Below are 20,169 nucleotides of genomic sequence, written 5' to 3'. Positions count from 1 at the left end.
TAATAAATTTTTGTCTTTGATGAGACTGAGGACAGAAAGGAGGATCTGTCTTTCTCCAACACTTTCTCTGCATTTCTAAGCAGAACATATTGTTTGGCATATGCAGATGCTTAATAAATATTTAATGATTGATTGAATAAATGAATGCACTTCCAGTTTTTATTAAATGTACTAAGATTCTTCAAAATATTGTGATTGAATTAAATAGGGATGTGATTGTTAAAAACTGTTGACCTTGGAAATAGTCATACAGTGATTTATGTACTTCATTATGGCCTTAAAATAACTCTGTATTTATCTCTTTTTTGAATGTTTAGTTCTCTGTTTTTCACTATTTTAAAATTTTCATATAAATTCTACAAAAACATTTCCTCAAAATAAAAAGGTTGATGAAAGAATACAAGATTAGCCCTCACTCTCAATTCACTATCAATACTTTGGCCACCTGATGTGAAGAGCTGACTCATTGGAAAAGACCCTGATGCTAAGGACAAAAGGAGAAGGGGGCGACACAGGATGAGATGGTTGGATGGCATCACTAACTCAATGGACATGAGTTTGAGCAAACTCAGGGAGATAGTGAAGGACAGAGAAGCCTGGCGTGCTGCAGTCCATGGGGTTGCAAAGAGTTGGACATGACTTAGAGACTGAACAGCAACAACAATCAATTCAGAATTTGACCCCATATGAACATGAACCAAGTTTTCCTGTGTTTTACTAAAGGAAAACATATCTGAATCAATGAAATAGAGTATTTTTAAAAAACATGCTTTCAATTTGATTGTCTAGCTATGAAATCTTGAATAAATTATTGATCACTTCATTTGTATATAAAATGCAAGTATTCTTTTAGAGAATAATTGCAAAATCTATAAAATGGTAATTATTACTGAAACATTGATAGGAAACTGCAAGTACTATATATGATTATCAGATTAATGAAGAATGCAAATACCATTGCAAGGGAACATTTCAACCTAAAAAAAGGAATGTGTTCAAATAATAAGGATAAAATAAATCTCACAAATTATACATGTGGTTATTAAAGCTTGCCCTCCCTATTTCTTAAATTAAGGTTCAGTAAAATTTTGCTGAGCTAGTTCGAATTACAGCCTATGACTGAAAGCAATAAAACAACATTTAAAATACAAAAATTTTAGCTGATAGTAATGTACAAAAATTAACATATTAAAGACTCATTCATATTTCAAAAGCTCCCAATTTGGCTGTTATGTTATTATCAGAGGTTGGCAAACAACAGCCTGCAGGCCAAATCTGGCTGGCCATCTGCTTTTGTATGGCCCACTAGCTAAGAATAGACTTTTACCTTTTTAAGTGGTTGAAAAGATCAAAAGAAGTATATTTTATAACATGTAAGTGTTATATGAAATTAAAAATTCAATGTCCGTAAATTAGGTTTACTTGAACATAGCCATGCTTATTCATTTACATATAGTCTATGGTAGCTTTTGTGCTACAACTGCAGAGTTGAACAGTTGGGACAAAGACTGTATGTCCTAAAATATTTAGTATCTGGCTCTAAACAGAAAAAGTTTGCCAACTCCTGTTTGTACCATGGTATCATATCTAGCCTGTGATGTATTTTGGTCCTTTTGGGATCTATGTGTTCAATCCTGCACTTTTGTGTGCCGAGGACGTCCATGGTGGCTCAGATGGTAAAGTGTCTGCCTGCAATGCAGGAGACCCAGGTTCAATCCCCGGGTTGGGAAGATCCCCTGGAGAAGGGAACGGCTAACTACTCCAGTATTCTGGCCTGGAGAATTACATGGACAGAGGAGCCTGGTGGGCTGCAGTCCGTGGGGTTGCAAAGAGTCAAATACAAGTGAGCAACAAACACATAACACTTTGTGTGCTGAGTGGTTCATACAACTGAGTGACTAACACTTAACAGTACATGTGGTGACTGGTTCTGGCATTAGAACATATCCTTGCTCTACTGATTCAAGACAAATAAACTTGCCTGAATGTTTACTGTTCTTCATCAATCACTTAAGTCTCCTGGTTTCTGGCCTCCCCTACTTCCTACCAAATCCTAACCTGCTTGTCTGCTCAGGTCTTAAGTCTTACATGAAATAACCTTAGAAACTATTCTCATGGATTGTCCAACCACTTCACCCAAAAGCCCAAGAGAAAATTATATTGTAAAGTATATAACCTCAGAGGCTCCCTGAGAAAACTGTTATAAATGAGATTTGTTTTTCTGAATAGAAATCCAGCATCAAATGAAGTCATGATCCAAAGTAAAGACATATGTAAATTTTTATGAACAGTTAAAAATGATCAAACATGTATTTCAAATTACAGACTTTTAGAACTGGCAGGATGGTTGGAAATAATCCATTTAAATTTTCTTATTTTCAGATAACGAAATTGAGGCCCATGCATTCTTTTCCAAGATCCCACAGCTAGTGGGTATCACAGACTGCACCAAAACTCATATCTCCTGGTTGCAGACCATACTGCTAACTTCTTTAACAATGTGGCATCACTTAGTATGCAAAATGTATTGCGTAAGGTACATCACTCAGTTCACTTCAGTCTCTCAGTCATGTCTGACTCTTTGCGACCCCATGGACTGCAGTACAACAAGCTCCGCTGTCCATCACCAACTCCCAGAGCCTACTCAAACTCATGTCCATTGCATTGGTGATGCCATCCAACCATCTCAATCTGTCATCCCCTTCTCCTCCCACCCTCAATCTTTCCCCATATCAGGGTCTTTTCCAGTGAGTCAGTACTTCGCATCAGGTGGCCAAAGTATTGGAGTTTCGGCTTCAGCAACAGTCCTTCCAATGAACATTCAGGACTGATTTCCTTCAGGACTGACTGGATCTCCTTGTAGTCCAAGGGACTATCAAGAGTCTTTTCCAACACCACAGTTCAAAAGCATCGATTCTTCGGCTCAGCTTTCATTATAATCGAACTCTCACATCCATACATGACTACTGGAAAAACCATAGCTTTGACTAGATGGACCTTTGTTGGTAAAGTAATGTCTCTGCTTTTCAATATGCTGGCTAGGTTGGTCGTAGCTTTTCTTCCAAGGAGCAGTCGTCTTTTAATTTCAGGCTGTGGTCACCATCTGCAGTGATTTTGGAGCCCCAAAAATAAAGTCTGTCACTGTTTCCATTGTTGCCCCATCTATTTACCATGAAGTGATGGGACCGGATGCCATAATGTTAGTTTTCTGAATGTTGAATTTTAAGCCAGGTTTTTCACTCTCCTCTTTCATTTTCATCAAGAGGCTCTTTACTTCTTCTTTGCTTTCTGCCATAAGGTTGGTGTCATCTGCGTACCTGAGGTTATTGGTGTTTCTCCCAGCAATCTTGATTCCAGCATATGCTTCACCCAGCCTGACATTTCACATGATGTACTCTGCATATAAGTTAAATAATCAGGGTGACAATATACAGCCTTGATGTACTCCTTTCCCTATTTGGAACCAGTCTGTTGTTCCATATCCAGTTCTAACTGTTGTTTCTTGACCTTCATATAGATTTCTCAGGGGACAGGTCAGGTGGTCTGCTATTCTCATCTCTTTAAGAATTTTCCACAGTTTCTCGTGATCCACACAGTCAAAGGCTATGGTGTAGTCATTAAAGCAAAAGTAGATGATTTTCTGGAACTCTCTTGCTTTTTTGATGATCCAGCAGATGTTGGCAATTTGATCTCTGATTCTGCTGCCTTTTCTATATCTAGCTTGAACATCTGGAATCTCATGGATCACGTTCTCTTGAAGCCTGGCTTGGAGAATTTTGAGCATTTCTTTGCTAGTGTGTAAGGCGAGTGCAATTGTACAGTAGTTTGAACATTCTTTGGCATTGCCTCTGTTTGGGATTGGATGAAAATTGACCTTTTGTAATCTTGTGGCCAATGCTGAGTTTTCCAAATTTGCTGGCATATTGAGTGCAGCATTTTCATAGCATCATATTTTGGGTTTGAAATAGCTCAACTAGAATTCCATCACCTACACTAGCTTCATAGTGATGCTTCCTAAGGCCCACTTGACTTCACATTCCAGGATGTCTGGCTCTAAGTGAGTGATCACACCATTGTGGTTATCTGGGTAATGAAGATCTTTTCATATAGTTCTTTTGTTTATTCTTAACACCTCTTCTTAATATCTTGTGCTTCTGTTAGGTCCATACCATTTATGTCCTTTATTGTGCTCAACTTTGCATGAAATACTCCCTTGGTATCTCTAATTTTCTTGAAGCGATCTCTAGTCTTTCCCACTGTTGTTTTCCTCTATTTCTTTTGCATTGATCACTGAGGAAGACTTTCTTATCACTCCTTGTTATTCTTTGGAACTCTGTATTCAAATGGGTTTATCTTTCCTTTTCTCCTTTGCCTTTCACTTCTCTTCTTTTCTCAGCTATTTGTAAGGCCTTTTCAGAAAACCATTTTGCTTTTTTGCATTTATTTTACTTGGGGATGATCTTGATCACTGCTTCCTGTACAATGTCATGAGCCTTCGTCCATATTTCTTCAGGCACTCTATCAGATCTAATACCTTAAATCTATTTGTCACTTCCACTGTATAATCATATGATATTTGACTTAGGTCATACCTGAATGGTATAATGGTTTTCCCTTTCTTCAATTTAAGTCTGAATTTGGCAATAAGGAGTTCATGATCTGAGCCACAATCAGTTCCAAGTCTGATTGTTTAGAGCTTCTCCATTTTTGGCTGTGAAGAATATAATCAATCTGATTTCAGTATTGACATCTGGTGATGTCCATGTGTAGAGTCTTCTCTTGTGTTGTTGGAAAATGGTGTTTGCTATGATCTGTGCGTTGTCTTGGTAAAACTCTTATTTTCCTTTGACCCACTTCATTTTGTACTCTAAGGCCAAATCTGCCTTTTACTCCAGGTAGCTCTTGACAGCCTACTTTTGAACTCTAGTCCCCAATAATGAAGAGGACATTTCTTTTTGGGTGTTAGTTCTAGAAAGTCTTTTTGGTCTTCATAGAACCTTTCAACTTCAGCTTCTTCAGCATTACTGGTTGGGACATAGATTTCGATTACTGTGATATTAAATGGTTTGCCTTGGAAACGAATAGAGATCATTCTGTTGTTTTTGAGATTGCTTTGAAGTACTGCATTTCAGACTCTTTAGTTGACTATGATGGCTACTCCATTTCTTCTAAGGGATTCTGGCCCACAGTAGTAGATATAATGGTCATCTGAGTTAAATTCACCCATTCCAGTCCATTTTAGTTCGCTGATTCCTAGAATGTCGATGTTCACTCTTGCCATCTCCTGTTTGACCACTTCCAATTTGCCTTAACTCATGGACCTAACATTCCAGATTCCTATGCAATATTGCTCTTTAAAGCATCAGACTTTACCTCCATCACCTGTCACATCCACAACTGGGTGTTGTTTTTGCTTTGGCTCCATCTCTTCATTCTTTCTGGAGTTATTTCTCCATTGATCTCCAGTAGCATATCGGGCACCTACCAACCTGGGGAGTTCATCTTTCAGTATCATACCGTTTTGCCTTTTCATACTGTTCATGGGTTCTCAAGGCAAGAATACTGAAGTGGTTTGCCATTCCCTTCTCCAGTGGACCACGTTTTGTCAGAACTCTCTGCTATAACCTGTCTGTCTTGGGTGGCCCTATAGGGTATGCCTCATAGTTTCATTGAGCTAGACAAGGCTGTGATCCATGTGATCAGTTTGGTTAGTTTTCTGTGATTGTGGTTTTCAGTCTGTCTGCCCTCTGATGGAGAAGGATAAGAGGCTTATGGAAGCTTCCTGATGGGAGAGACTGACTGAGGGGGAAACTGGGTCTTGTTCTGATGGGCGGGGTCATGTTCAGTAAATGTTTAATCCAATTTTCTATTGACGGGCGGGGCTGTGTTCCTTCCCTCCTGCTTGACCTGAGGTCAAATTATGGTGGAGGTAATGAAGATAATTCTGACCTCCTTCAAAAGGTCCCATGCACACACTGCTGCACTCAGTGCCCCCAGCCCTGCAGCAGGCCACCACCAACCCACACCTCTGCTGGAGTCTCCTGGACACTCATGGGCATGTCTGGGTCAGTTTCTTGTGTGAACACTGCTCCTTTCTCCTTGGTCCTGGTGCACACAAGGTTTTGTTGGTGCCCTCCAAGTGTTTGTTTCCCCAGTCTTGTGTAAGTTCTGGTGGTTTCTTGGTGGGGTTAATGGCAACCTCTTCCAAGAGGGCTTATGCCATACCCAGGTCTACAGCACCCAGAGCCCCTGCCCCTGTGGCAGGCCACTGCTGACCTGGACCTCCACAGGAGATACTCAGACACAGTTCTGGCTCAGTCTCTGTGGGTTGGGCATGCATTTTGTGCCCTTCCTAGGTCTGAGCAGCTCAGGCAACCAGGTGCTTAGCCAGTGCACTGTCCCGGGTGGGCCATGCATCTTAATCACCTCCCCAGTCCCAGCCGCTCGGTTTCCTGGGGGTGATGCATGAACACCATCTCAGGCTTGCTGTATGTGTCCTCTGGATAGCTGATCTCAGGCTGTGACCCTCCTGGTGGATTTCAACCATCCAGGATCTCAGGAAGACTTGGTTAGCAGTTGGGAGCCTCCTCACAGTATGGTGGAAGATGCTGTCTCTGGGCTGAGATTGCAACAGCCTCTTGCCTTCAGTAAGGTACATAGAAGATACAAATATATTTTATCAAAACTGTGATTATTTAAAATCAACACTAATAAACACTAATTAAACTTAACCCAATTTATTTGTCTTTGCTTATCTTCTTGAAATGCAGATTTCTGTTTTGTATTTGTAGGAGCATGGTGGGGAAAATTAGCCAGAGTGGGGATGTGACAGGCTGGGGCCTAAACCCAGGACCAATGCTCTACTGCTTGTACCCAGACAAACTTTTCCTCGAGCAACAAAACATAAGCTACAAGGGACTAAAAATAACCATGTGCATGCACAGTTGGGGCAATGATGAACAAGATATACAAAGACCAAAACCTCCTGCCACTTCTGAGTAAGGAGCAAAAGCAGGGTGCACAAACCACCACCTAGGGGGTGGGCAAACCACCCAGGCCACCACTCTGGCCAGATTCCTGGCCCTATCCTTACCTTATAGAAGGAACCAGCTTGCTCCCCTTAAGGGAGTGAGTGAGCAAGGGCATCTGTTACTTGGTTTCACTCCCTGGGTTCCAGCAGGAGCACCAGTAAAGCCATGCCTTAAAGACAGTCCAGGAACCCAGGTTGGTAACAGGGAGACTGCTTTAAAGAGCTGAATAGAATCATACTTCCTCTACCAAAGTTGAAATTTATGTTATTTTTTTGCAATTCTTTCTAGATTTTCCTATCAAAAACAAAGACTTTCACAAGGTATAATACTTATTTTTCTTTTCTAAAAATAAAACTTGAATGACAAAAGACTTTTACCATGCAGTTTTATGGATAAGTAGTCTCTACAATCAGTTCTTTTTGTTTTTATTTTGCCCTTCCTCTGATAACAGACACTCATGGCCTAAAATATCAAGAGTATAATATTGCATTAAAATTTTTTTAAATCTCTTTTTAAAGGTTAATTAATTTTTGGCCACAACCCTAGTGCAGAACTTCCCTGACCAAGAATCAAACCCATGTCCTCTGTATTGGAAGGGTGGAGTCTTAACTACTGGACCAGAAGTCCAGTATCATATTTTTAAGTGAAAAAGAAACACAAAGGGAAATCTCAAGAATGTAAGTCAAGGAAGGAGAGATTGTGTACGTGGTCATTTGGCTAGCTTTGCTATTGTGGAAACTAATTTTTAAATATTAGACTATAAATCAACTACAAGAAAAAAAAACTGTAAGACTACTCTAAAGAGTTAATTATATGTGTAACACAATTACATATATATTTAAATATCCCATCATAGAAACTGGAGCTTCCTTTGTGGCGCAGCTGGTAAAGAATCTGCCTGGAATGCAGGTGATCAGGGTTCGATCACTGGGTTGGGCAGATCCCCTGGAGAAAGGAAAGGCTACCACTACAGTATTCTGGCCTAGAGAATTACATAGACTGTATAGTCCATGGGATTGCAATTGAGCCACTTTCACTTTTCACTGTCATAGAAACTGCTACTTCTCCCTCTTCATTAACCCATGGCAAGACCTCGCAGTAACAAGGAATGACATGGCTAAAGTGTAGTTTATTACAAATAGCAGTGAAAAGAAGAGAAGTGAAAAGCAAAGGAGAAAAGGAAAGATATACCCATTTGAATGCAGAGTTCCAAAGAATAGCAAGGAGAGATAAGAAAGCCTTCCTCAGTGATCAGTGCAAAGAAATAGGGGAAAACAAAAGACTTGGAAAAACTAGAGATTTCTTCAAGAAAATTAGAGATACTGAGGGAATATATCATGCAAAGATGGGCTCGGTAAAGGACAGAAATGGTATGGACCTAACAGAAGCAGAAGATATTAAGAAGAGGTGGCAAGAATACACAGAAGAACTGTACAAAAAAGATCTTCATGACCCAGATAATCACGATGGTGTGATCATTCACCTGGAGCCAGACATCCTGGAATGTGAAGTCAAGTGTGCCTTAGGAAGCATCACTATGAACAAAGCTAGTAGAGGTGATGGAATTCCAGTTGAGCTATTTCAAATCCAAAATATGATGCTGTGAAAGTGCTGCACTCAATACACCAGCAAATTAGGAAAACTCAGCAGTGGTCACAGGACTGGAAAACGTCAGTTTTCATTCCAATCCCAAACAGAGGCAATGCCAAAGAGTGCTCAAACTACCGCACAATCGCACTCATCTCACACGCTAGTAAAGTAATGCTCAAAATTCTCCAAGCCAGGCTTCAACAATATGTGAACTGTGAACTTCCAGATATCCAAGCTGGTTTTAGAAAAGGCAGAGGAACCAGAGACCAAATTGCCAACATCCGCTGGATCATGGAAAAAGCAAGAGAATTCCAGAAAAACATCTGTTTCTGCTTTATTGACTATGCCAAAACCTTTGACTGTGTGGATCACAATAAACTGTGGAAAATTCTGAAAGAGATGGGAATACTAGACCACCTGACCTGCCTCTTGAGAAATCTGCATGCAGGACAGGAATCAACAGCTAGAAGTGGACATGGAACAATAGACTGGTTCCAAATAGGAAAAGGCTGTATATTATCACCCTGCTTACTTAACTTCTATGCAGAGTACATCATGAGAAACGCTGGGCTGGATGAAGCACAAGCTGGAATCAGATTGCCAGGAGAAATATCAATAACTTCAGATATGCAGATAACACCAACTGTATGGCAGAAAGTGAAGAAGAACTAAAGAGCCTCTTGATGAAAGTGAAAGAGGAGAGTGAAAAAGATGGCTTAAAGCTCAACATTCAAAAAACCAAGATCATGGCATCTGGTCCCATCACCTTATGGCAAATAGATGAGGAAACAGTGAGATACTTTATTTTGGGGGGGCTCCAAAATCACTGCAGATGGTGACTGCAGCCATGAAATTAAAAGATGCTTACTCCTTGGAAGGAAAGGTATGACCAACCTAGACAGCATATTAAAAAGCAGAGACATTACTTTAGCAACAAAGGTCTGTCTTGTCAAGGTTATGGTAAAAACCATATGTGAGAGTTGTACTATAAAGACAGCTGAGCACTGAAGAATTCATGCTTTTGAACTGTAGTGTTGGAGAAGGCTCTTGAGAGTTCCTTGGACTGCAAGGAGATTCAACCAATGCATTCTAAAGGATATCAGTCCTGAATGTTCATTGGTAGGACTGATGGTGAAGTTGAAACTCCAATACTTTGGCCACCTGATGCAAAGATCTGACTCATTTGAAAAGACCCTGTTTCTGGGAAAGATTGAAGGCAGGAGGAGAAGGGGATGACAGAGGATGAGATGGTTGGATGACATCACTGACTCAATGGAGATGAGTTTGAATAGACCTGGGAGTTGGTGATGGACAGAGAGCCCTGGCATGCTCTGGTGCACGGTGTCGCAAAGAGTCGGACATGACTGAGTGACTGAACTGAACTGAGTGATTAGGATCATCAACTAGACTGTTAAATGAAGACATTGAAATGAACGTGAGGTGCTATGATTGCTGACTAGGTGTATGAGAGAAAAGGTTTTCTTGACAATGAATGATTAGCCCCAAAGTGAATTCGTAACTTTCCTCCCAGCCATACTTTTTATTTCATGGCTGACCTGAAATAAAAAGTACGGCTGGGACCCTCCATTCTTCTCAGAGTAATGACAGAGGTATGGCCTGGGGTTCTAGCACTGAGCTAAAATCTGGTGCTGGTGAAATGTGAGAACAGTGAAGGGAGTCTCAGGAAGAAGTTACCAGATGTGGGATTAAATGAAAATTTATTGTTTAGAAAGAGGATAGAAATTTTAAGTTTCAAGTGAAATCTGATGCTGTTCAATTAAAAATGCATGTTCTGCATAGGGTAAAATAATTATAATGGGATTTCAGGAAGGAGATCAAATCAATTTTACTCTTTCTACTGAACAACTATGAATACTAATACCACAGACACAGATATCCTATGCATTTCTTAGAATATTTTCAGAGAAACTTCCTCCATTATTTTCCATTTACTATTTAATCTGCCTATTTAGCCAGTAAATCAATAACTGCCATTAAAATGCACATATAGAATAACAGAAGAAAATATGGTTTCAGAGAAACTGGAGATATTTCTAGAAGTGATTGAATGCAAACTGCATACTGTCTAACTTATTCTATTATCAGAAGGTCTCAACATCACTATTCTATCCTCAAATATTTAAACTTAGCTAATATTTTGTCCTATACTTTGAAATTGTGAGTTGAGTTCTATTTCTTGCTAGAAATAAATCCAATATAATTAATATTTTTTCTGTGCTGAAAAGTAATCCTGACCTAGCAGGAGACCAGGGAGACTTCAAAACAGTCTTGATAAGGTAATTGATTTATAAAATTTCTGATTTAATTCAGTACTTCATATAGATTCTGAAAGCTCTAAACTGTCACTGCATTCTAAACCAAATAATCCTTATACATAAAATCTGCAGTACCCTCCACTCTAGTTGTTTGGAAAGTTTCTAGGAGTTTTATATCTACACTTGCACCTAAAAGAAAATAAAATTATAATTATGCCTGCATAGGAAAACTTCAATATTCTAAGAAAACTTGTGTTTCTCCCTTCAGTTTTTAATATCTAAGTGCTAATTTTCAGAATCCAAGGTTGAAGATATTTCACATCTATTTACAACTAGCTTATCTTCTCTTTGTTTCTCTGAGTCCACAAACAAATGTTTTTGTACCTGTGTGGGTAGAAGAGGGAACAGGATAGGGAGAGAGAAACAGAAAGAGAGAGAGAGTTTTCCAGCAGTTTACCCTCCAAATTAACATACCTGCTCAAATTCATTACTGCCATTTTGTCTGATTCATTCAGCATTAATGTGAACAACAGTCAAAGTGCAACCTGGCCCCTGTAGCTGAGTCACTATTTGTGATGATTAATTTTGAGGTTGCATGATTGCTACCTGTCTTCCATTGCACTATAAACTTCATGAAGGAAGGAACCAATTCCATTATGCTCACCTAATACTCCCAATAATTTTGGCACCAAGGAGGATTTTAGTCATGTTTTGTAATAAAGAATGCAGTGTATAAAATTGTGTTCAAAGAAAGATAGACATTGTTTCATTATTTAATTATTCACCACAATGTTCTTAGTGTTTCTTTTTCACTTTGGCCCAACATTTCCCCTAACCTAACCCCATTCAAGCCACAGTCACCCTGCTCTCCACTCACAGCAATGAATGTGCAGATTTAGGTGAGCCTTTGGGATGGATGGTCCTGTGTTCTGCCTCCCAAGCTCCTGTGAGGGGGGACTGGTTAATGAAAACCCGAGAAGAGCAAATGCATACACTATTTCTGAGTAGGAGCCCCAGGAAGCCCCCAGAACAGTATGGTTACACGGAACATCTAAGTAGAAAGCTTTGTAGCTCAAGACTCTCCCATGCTGAAGTGAGACAAAGGAGCAAGAATGATAAAAGTCTAAGACAGGGAAATAGGAAGAAGCTTTATGGAAAACACAGAATAACTCGGCAGTTTCCCATTTTGATCAATAACCATGGACCAAAGGGAATCAATGTAGACAGGTATGCATTAGTTCAGTTCAGTTCAGTTGCTCAGTCGTGTCCTACTCTTTGCAACCCCATGATTCACAGCACGCCAGGCCTCCCTGTCCATCACCAACTCCTGGAGTTCACCTAAACTCATGTGCATTGAGTCAGTGATGCCATCCAGACATCTCATCCTCTGTCGTCCCCTTCTCCTCCTGCCCCCAATCCCTCCCAGCATCAGAGTCTTTTCCAAAGAGTCAACTCTTCACATGAGGTGGCCAAAGTATTGGAGTTTCAGCTTTAGCATCTTCCTTCCAATGAACACCTGGCACTGGTCTTTAGGATGGACTGGTTCGATCTCCTTGCAGTCCAAGGGACTCTCAAGACTATTCTCCAACACCACAGTTCAAAAGCATCAATTCTTTGGCACTCAGCTTTCTTCAGTCCAAATCTCACATCCATACATGACTACTGGAAAAACCATAGCCTTGACTAGACGGACCTTTGTTGGCAAAGTAATATCTCTGCTTTTTAATATGTTATCTAGGTTGGTTATAACTTTCCTTCCAAGGAGTAAGTGTCTTTTAATTTCATGGCTGCAATCACTATCTGCAATGATTTTGGAGCCCAGAAAAATAATGTCCGACACTGTTTCCATTATTTCCCCATCTATTTCCCATGAAGTGATGGGACCAGATGCCATGATCTTATTTTCTGAATGTTGAGTTAAGCCAACTTTTCACGATCCTCTTTCACTTTAATCAAGAGGCTTTTTAGTTCCTCTTCACTTTCTGCCATAAGGGTGGTGTCATCTGCATATCTGAGGTTATTGATATTTCTCCCAGCAATCTTGATTCCTACTTATGCTTCTTCCAGCCCAGTGTTTCTCATGATGCACTCTGCATATAAGTTAAATAAGCAGGGTGACAATATACAGCTTTGACGGACTCTTTTTCCTATTTGGAACGAGTCTGTTGTTCCATGTCCAGTTCTAACTGTTGCTTCCTGACCTGCATACAAATTTCTCAAGAGGCAGGTCAGGTGGTCTAGTATTCCCATCTCTTTCAGAATTTTCCACAGTTTATTGTGATCCACACAGTCAAAGGCTTTGGCATAGTCAATAAAGCAGAAATAGATGCTTTCCTGGAACTCTCTTGCTTTTTCCATGATCCAGCGGATGTTGGCAATTTGATCTCTGGTTCCTCTGCCTTCTCTAAAACCAGCTTGAACATCTGGAAGTTCACAGTCACATATTGCTGAAGCCTGGCTTGGAGAATTTTGAGCATTACTTTACTAGCGTGTGAGATGAGTGCAATTGTGAGGTAGGTTGAGCATTCTTTGGCATTGCCTTTCTTTGGGATTAGAATGAAAACTGACCTTTTCCAGTCCTGTGGCCACTGCTGAGTTTTCCAAATTGCTGGCATATTGAGTGCAGCACTTTCACAGCATCATCTTTCATGATTTGAAATAGCTCCACTGGAATTCCATCACCTCCACTAGCTTTGTTCATAGCAATGCTTTCTAAGGCCCACTTGACTTCACATTCCAGGATGTCTGGCTCTAGGTGAGTGATCACATCATCGTGATTATCTAGGTCATGAAGATCTTTTTTGTATAGTTCTTCTGTGTATTCTTGTGACCTCTTAATATTTCTGCTTCTGTTAGGTCCATACCATTTCTGTCCTTTATCAAGCCCATCTTTGCATGAAATTTCCCTTGGTATCTCTAATTTTCTTGAAGTGATCTCTAGTCTTTCCCATTGTGTTGTTTTCCTCTATTTTTTTGTGTTGATCGCTAAGGAAGGCTTTCTTATCTCTCCTTGCTATTCTTTGGAACACTGCATTCAAATGGGTATATCTTTCTTTTCTCCTTTGTGTTTCACTTTCTTTCTTTTCACAGCTATTTGTAAGGCCTCCTCAGACAAATGGCAAACCACTTCAGTATTCTTTCCTTGAGAACCCCATGAACAGTATGAAAAGGCAAAATAATAGGATAGTGAAAGAGGAACTCCCCAGGTCAGTAGGTGCCCAATATGCTACAGGAGATCAGTGTATAAATAATTCCAGAAAGAATGAAGACATGGAGCCAAAGCAAAAACAATACCCAGTTGTGGATGTGACTGGTGATAGATGCAATGTCCGATGCTGTAAAGAGCAATACTGCATAGGAACCTGGAATGTTAGGTCCATGAATCAAGGCAAATTGGAAGTGGTCAAACAGGAGATGGCAAAAGCGAACATCGATATTCTAGGAATCGGAAAACTAAAATGGACTGGAATGGGTGAATTTAACTCAGATGACCATTATATCTACTACTGTGGGCAGGAATCCCTCAGAAGAAATGGAGTAGCCATCATGGTCAACAAAAGAGCCCGAAATGCAGCACTTGGATGCAATCTCAAAAATGACAGAATGATCTCTGTTCATTTCCAAGGCAAACCATTCAATATCACAGTAATCCAAGTCTATGCCCCAACTAGTAACTCTGAAGAAGCTGAAGTTGAACAGTTCTGTGAAGACCTACAAGACCTTTTAGAACTAACACCCATAAAAGATGTCCTTTTCATTATAGGGGACTGGAATGCAAAAGTAGGAAGTCAAGAAACACCTGGAGTAACAGGCAAATTTGGCCTTGGAATACGGAATGAAGCAGGGCAAAAACTAATAGAGTTTTGCCAAGAAAATGCACTGGTCATAGCAAACACCCTCTTCCAACAACACAAGAGAAGAGTCTACACATGGACATCTCCAGATGGTTAACACCAAAATCAAATCGATTATATTCTTTGCAGCCAAAGATGAAGAAGCTCTATACAGTCAGCAAAAACAAGACTGGGAGCTGACTGTGGCTCAGATCATGAACTCCTTATTGCCAAATTCAGACTTAAATTGAAGAAAGTGAGGAAAACCACTAGACCATTCAGGTATGATCTAAATCAAATCCCTTATGATTATACAGTAGAAGGGAGAAATAGATTTAAAGGCCTAGATCTGATAGATAGATTGCCTAATGAACTATGGAATGAGATTCATGACATTGTACAGGAGACAGGGATCAAGACCATCCCCATGGAAAAGGTATCCCTTAACCCATATCCAAATCAAGATGCCTTATCCACATATCGACTTCCTAAAATGTTAACCCCAGTGCCAAGACAAATGATAAGACAAAGACAAGTAATAAATGACAAGACAAAACCTACCCCAGGGAAGCTTGTAATATGAAATAAGTTGTATTATGGAGGAAATTGAAAATGTTAGGGTTTTTGCACACTTTACTTTGTGTACTAAGATTCCTACCCACAAAAAGTGTCCAGTCCATGAGCTGACAAATTGCTTCCCCCAAGCCAGTTCTGGCCTGCTGCCTGCCTTCGTTTTAGCTCATAAACTAGGATTGATTTTAGTATTTTTTAATTGTTGGAAAAAAAAGTGTTGTTTTTTTTTTTAAACAGTATTTTGTAACACATGAAAATTATATGAAATTCAAATTTTAGCTCCCATAACTAAAGTTTCATGGGACCACAACTATACTCATTTGTTTACCTAGGTTTATGGCTTCTTTTGTGCTTCAATATCAAAGTTGAGTAGTTGAGATGAAGACTGTATAACTGTTCCACATAGTCTAAATTTTTACTCTCTGGCCATTTACAGGAGAAGTTTGCCAGCTTTTGATCTAACATAAGAAAACTTGAAAATCTGTAAACCTTTTATTTCTTTCTTTCCTTGACAACACCTGTTGCTCTGCCCTAGCAGAGCCAAATGTGAAAAAGAGAGAAGACAGAAAATTAGGAGTATTTTATAATTTAAAAATATATTTAAAAAATTATGTTTAACATTTGAAAATATTCTTGGCTGGGAGAAAACACTTCTGAATCTTTCATTCAAAATTTCATTCTGATAGTAAAGGTAGTACTGAACGAAGAGGAATAATTTCCTTGGGCTTTAATCTTTCGTAGAAACTAGTGACTCAAAATGCCATCAGGTGACTGGGTAAAGGATGCAATAAGTGGTAAGATTAATCAATTCATCACTATCAAAATGTAGACTCTAAAGGTTATAGTTCATCTCATATTTCAAAAACCAGTAAAATGATCATGTAACCCATACTGAGTTGGCTTTCATAGCTTGTTTGGTGCTCTTAAAATGCCCATTTCTGCTTGAAAAATAATCTATATCTAACATCATTAGTTCACCCTGACCTTTACATCCTAGCAATAGGAAAGGACAATGTGCTTTGAGGTAGGTAACCTCATTATTGATGGCCTGATGAGATTTGTCACTATAAAAAATCATTTTCAGTGCCATGGCATTAGAGAAAATACAAATATACTTTCATGTCCTAGGGAAGGAAAATGGCCTGTATTACTCATGAGTTCTTTAATGTTTTCAGAAGATTTTCTTTGCTCTTGCTTTGTTTTCATTGTCTAATATCTTTTTTTTTTTTTAAGTAATTAAGTCATTGAAAAGCTATGCATTAAATAATAAGGAATTCAGAATCTTAATGTGTGACTAAAGTCAGGTCTACTGAGCAGCACTGACTTAAGATACCTAATGCTAAACACACAAACAAGTCTGTGTTATATTATTATTTTCCTTTTCTTAGATATTAAGAGGAGAAAACTCTGGTTAATCCTGTTTGACAATTCCTCCTTCTGCTATAATCACTCAGGGTTCAAGAACAAACATCAGATCCATGTTCTCTCCAAGAATATTCTCTCTTCAAAACATCAGACTCAAATCTATTGGTGTAAGTATGGTACTAGATTTTTCTTTGCTGATTCAGAGCTGATTTTTCCACATTTTTGATACCCAGCTGATTATGTCACTGGAATATTTTAAACATATCAAAAACTCTCAAGGCCTGTAGGATATAAGTTCTTGACGGTCTCTCAAAGACAGGAGTTTTTCTGTCTTTGTGGTCTCCCATTATATTCCCTCCACTACAGACTATGGACTCACCTCTCCCTCAAGCATGCTCTTTTAACTTCTGGATATTTGTTTCCTCTTCCTAGAACACTCATTCCAACCCTTCTGTTTCCTTTAGATTCTACTTAGCCTTTAAATCACCACTCAATATTCTCCATTAATAGAGTCCTTGACTCCTTTGGCAACATTAGACATTCTTGTCTCTGTTTCCATAGACCTTACCTCAACACTATTTTAGTATTTCATACAATATGTTTTAACTTGTTTATCCGTGATGCTTCTTTCTATTACTTTGACCTCATCGAGGGTACACACTGTGTCTTGTTCAACTTATTATCCAGTTTTAAGCTCAGTGCTTCACAAAGGTGATTCTTAATGGATGCCTATTGACCAAAAAGAGAGTATGTTTGAAATCTATTATGTTCTTCCAAAATTAAGCCTTCTTCTGAAAAAGTTACTTCATGGTCATTCTATTAATTTCATATTCTTTAGTGATTTGCACCACTTACATTTTTTTTTTTTTTAAGACTTCTTAAACCCATTGACTGAATGACTGAATGTTGCCTTGTGCATCAACTGCTTAGCTTTTCTCAGCTGTCAATGCAAAGACTGAGGGCCCTTATGCCTTCTAGAAAAAGCTCTTAAGCCAAAAGCTTGAGGTGGGGTAAGAAGCACATGCAGCATCAAAATCATACAATCAGAAACTACGTGCAGCAGAGTGACACACATCTCCTATGGCTTCTATTTCTAGGTTGTTTGAGGTTTTAGGAAGAAGGGATGCCAAATTTTATCACATTTTCTCCACAACTTTTTAACTCATTAACATGATAATTTGCATTAATTGATTTGCTAATGTTAAACAAACCACTCAAGGCTGGGATAAATCCAAGTTGGTTATGATGGATTAATGTATTTGTATACTACTGAATTCAGTGTCCTAATCCTACATTTAGGATTTAGATAATCTATGAAACTAAATTCCAAAGTAATAGTTTTCCTTTATAACACCTTCATTGTCAGGTTATGGTATCGATATTATGCTATGCTAGCCTCCTAAAATGAAATTATGGATTGTTCCATTTCCCTTTTTATTCTCTGAAAGAGATTATTTAAGAATAGAATTATTCAACTCTTTACACATTGAGTTGAACCTGCTAGTAAAACTCTTAGACCTGAAGTTTTTAGTAAGAAGGTTAACAACACTGAATTTTTTAATAGATATCAGAGTACTACAGTTACTCCTTCTTGATTCAGTTTTGATAAGTTATGTTTTTATAAGAACGTATCCATTTCATTGATGTTTTCAAGTTTACAGTATATTTATAATATTCTCCTATTATTCTTATTAACAATATTAATGTTCTTATATATTATTAATATTCTTATTGATATTATTAATAATAATTAATATTCTTGTTATTTTTAATCTTTTCTATATTTATAGTTCTGTCACTTTTTTCTTCTCTTTCTCTTGATGAATCTCATCATGGGTTTGTCTATTTTATTAGGCTTTAGGACAACCAAGGTTTGGCTTTGTTGTTCCTATTATATCTTATTTTCTGTTCACTCATTTTTGCTCTTATTTTTTGTTCTCTCCATCCATTTGATTTCTTTGAAATTATTGTTTGTTATTCTAACTTTTAAAATGAAAGATTTGCCACCTAATTTTTTAGGCTTTCTTTCTTTCTCATAAAATCATGTAAGGCTATGCATTTGCCTATAAATAAAGTTCAACTCACATCAACTCACTTATAAACATGTGGTTTTTCATTCTCATTCAGTTCTAAATATTCTATCATTGAGGTTATAATTTCTTCTTTGATCCAAGTATTATTTAGCTGTATTCTGGCAATTTCCAAACAGGTGAAGTTTTGGTAACTTGTCTCCTGTGTTGCTTTCTAATGTAATTATACTGTGGTCCCAGAACATAATCTCTTAAATTTCTTGAGATTTTTCTATATTGGTCCAATATGGATTTAATTTTTTTTTAGGTCTCTTGGGTATGTGTTTATAAGGGCTATGCACTCTGCAGATGTTGTATACATATATCCTTTAGCTCAAGCTTATAGATCTTTATGTTCATATGTTCAGTCATTTTATTAATAATTTCTCTTTTGGGACTTCCCTTGTCCAGTGGTTGAGAATCTGCCTTCCAATGCAGAGGACACAGGTTCAAGCCCTTGTCCAGGAACTGGTCCAGAACATGCTTCCAGGCAACTGAGCCTGTGCGCCACAACTATTGAAGCTCACGTAGGCTAGCGCCTGTGCTCCACAACAAAAGAAGCCACCACAACAAGCCCACACACTGCAGCTAGAGAGTAGCCTCTGCTTGCTAAAACTGGAGAAACCCCATGCACAGCAATGACAAGCCCATGTACTGCATCAAAGACCCACACAGTCAGAAAATAATTTGTCTTTTGTCTATCAGTTACTAAAAAAGTTATAATAAAATCTTCCATTATGATTGTGGATTGTATAAATTCATATATTTTTCATTTAATTCTGATACTTTTTAACTAAAATATATATATATATATATATATATATATATATATATATACACACACATATATATTTAAGTAGCTACATTGCTAGGGGCATAACAATTTTAAATTGTCATATATTCCTGAAGGATATAAAATTAAAATTATATTTTTATGTGGTAACCCTCTTTATTTCCAGCAGTTTTTTTCTCTTAGGTCTGTTTTGTCTGATGTAAACATAACTACAATAGAATTTTCTGATATACTGCTTTCCATACACTGAGTTTCAATCTTATCACGTTCTTTTATGTCAAGTATGTCCATCTTGCCATGGATGCTGCGGCACTTCTCCTGTCCGTCCTCTTTATTTCTAGAACACTAATGCCACTCGGAAGCATCTTGAGAATGGGAGTCTTGTGGCACGGACTGTGCAGCAGCAGCAGGATTCCAGATTCCTGACCACTGTGTAGTCACCTTTCTACCCTTTAAAAATGTACCTTTGTATGTAAGTCATCTATTTTGTGGAGAAGGCAATGGCACCCCACTCCAGTACTCTTGCCTGATCGCTAAGAGTTGGACACGACTGAGCGACTTCACTTTTACTTTTCACTTTTATGCACTGGAGAAGGAAATGGCAACCCACTCCAGTGTTCTTGCCTGGAGAATCCCAGG

The 20,169-nt window shown here is 38.5% G+C and overlaps 1 long non-coding RNA gene across 3 annotated transcripts in view; it reads left to right on the top strand.

The window, feature by feature from the left end:
* LOC139184556 (uncharacterized) overlaps positions 1–19,465 on the top strand; it is a 59,838-nt gene extending 40,373 nt beyond the window's left edge. For 2 of the 3 annotated variants that reach the window (XR_011568086.1, XR_011568088.1), the window contains 2 exons: positions 16,692–16,835; positions 19,149–19,465. This is a non-coding gene — a long non-coding RNA (uncharacterized lncRNA). The remainder of the gene's footprint in view (positions 1–16,691; positions 16,836–19,148) is intronic. The other variant, XR_011568087.1, reaches the window with a different exon arrangement.
* The last annotated feature ends 704 nt before the right edge of the window (positions 19,466–20,169 follow it).

This window comes from Bos indicus, chromosome 8 (assembly GCF_029378745.1).
Source record: "Bos indicus isolate NIAB-ARS_2022 breed Sahiwal x Tharparkar chromosome 8, NIAB-ARS_B.indTharparkar_mat_pri_1.0, whole genome shotgun sequence".
In the NCBI taxonomy this organism is placed as follows: domain Eukaryota; kingdom Metazoa; phylum Chordata; class Mammalia; order Artiodactyla; family Bovidae; genus Bos; species Bos indicus.
This window is presented reverse-complemented; position numbering and strand designations above follow the sequence as displayed.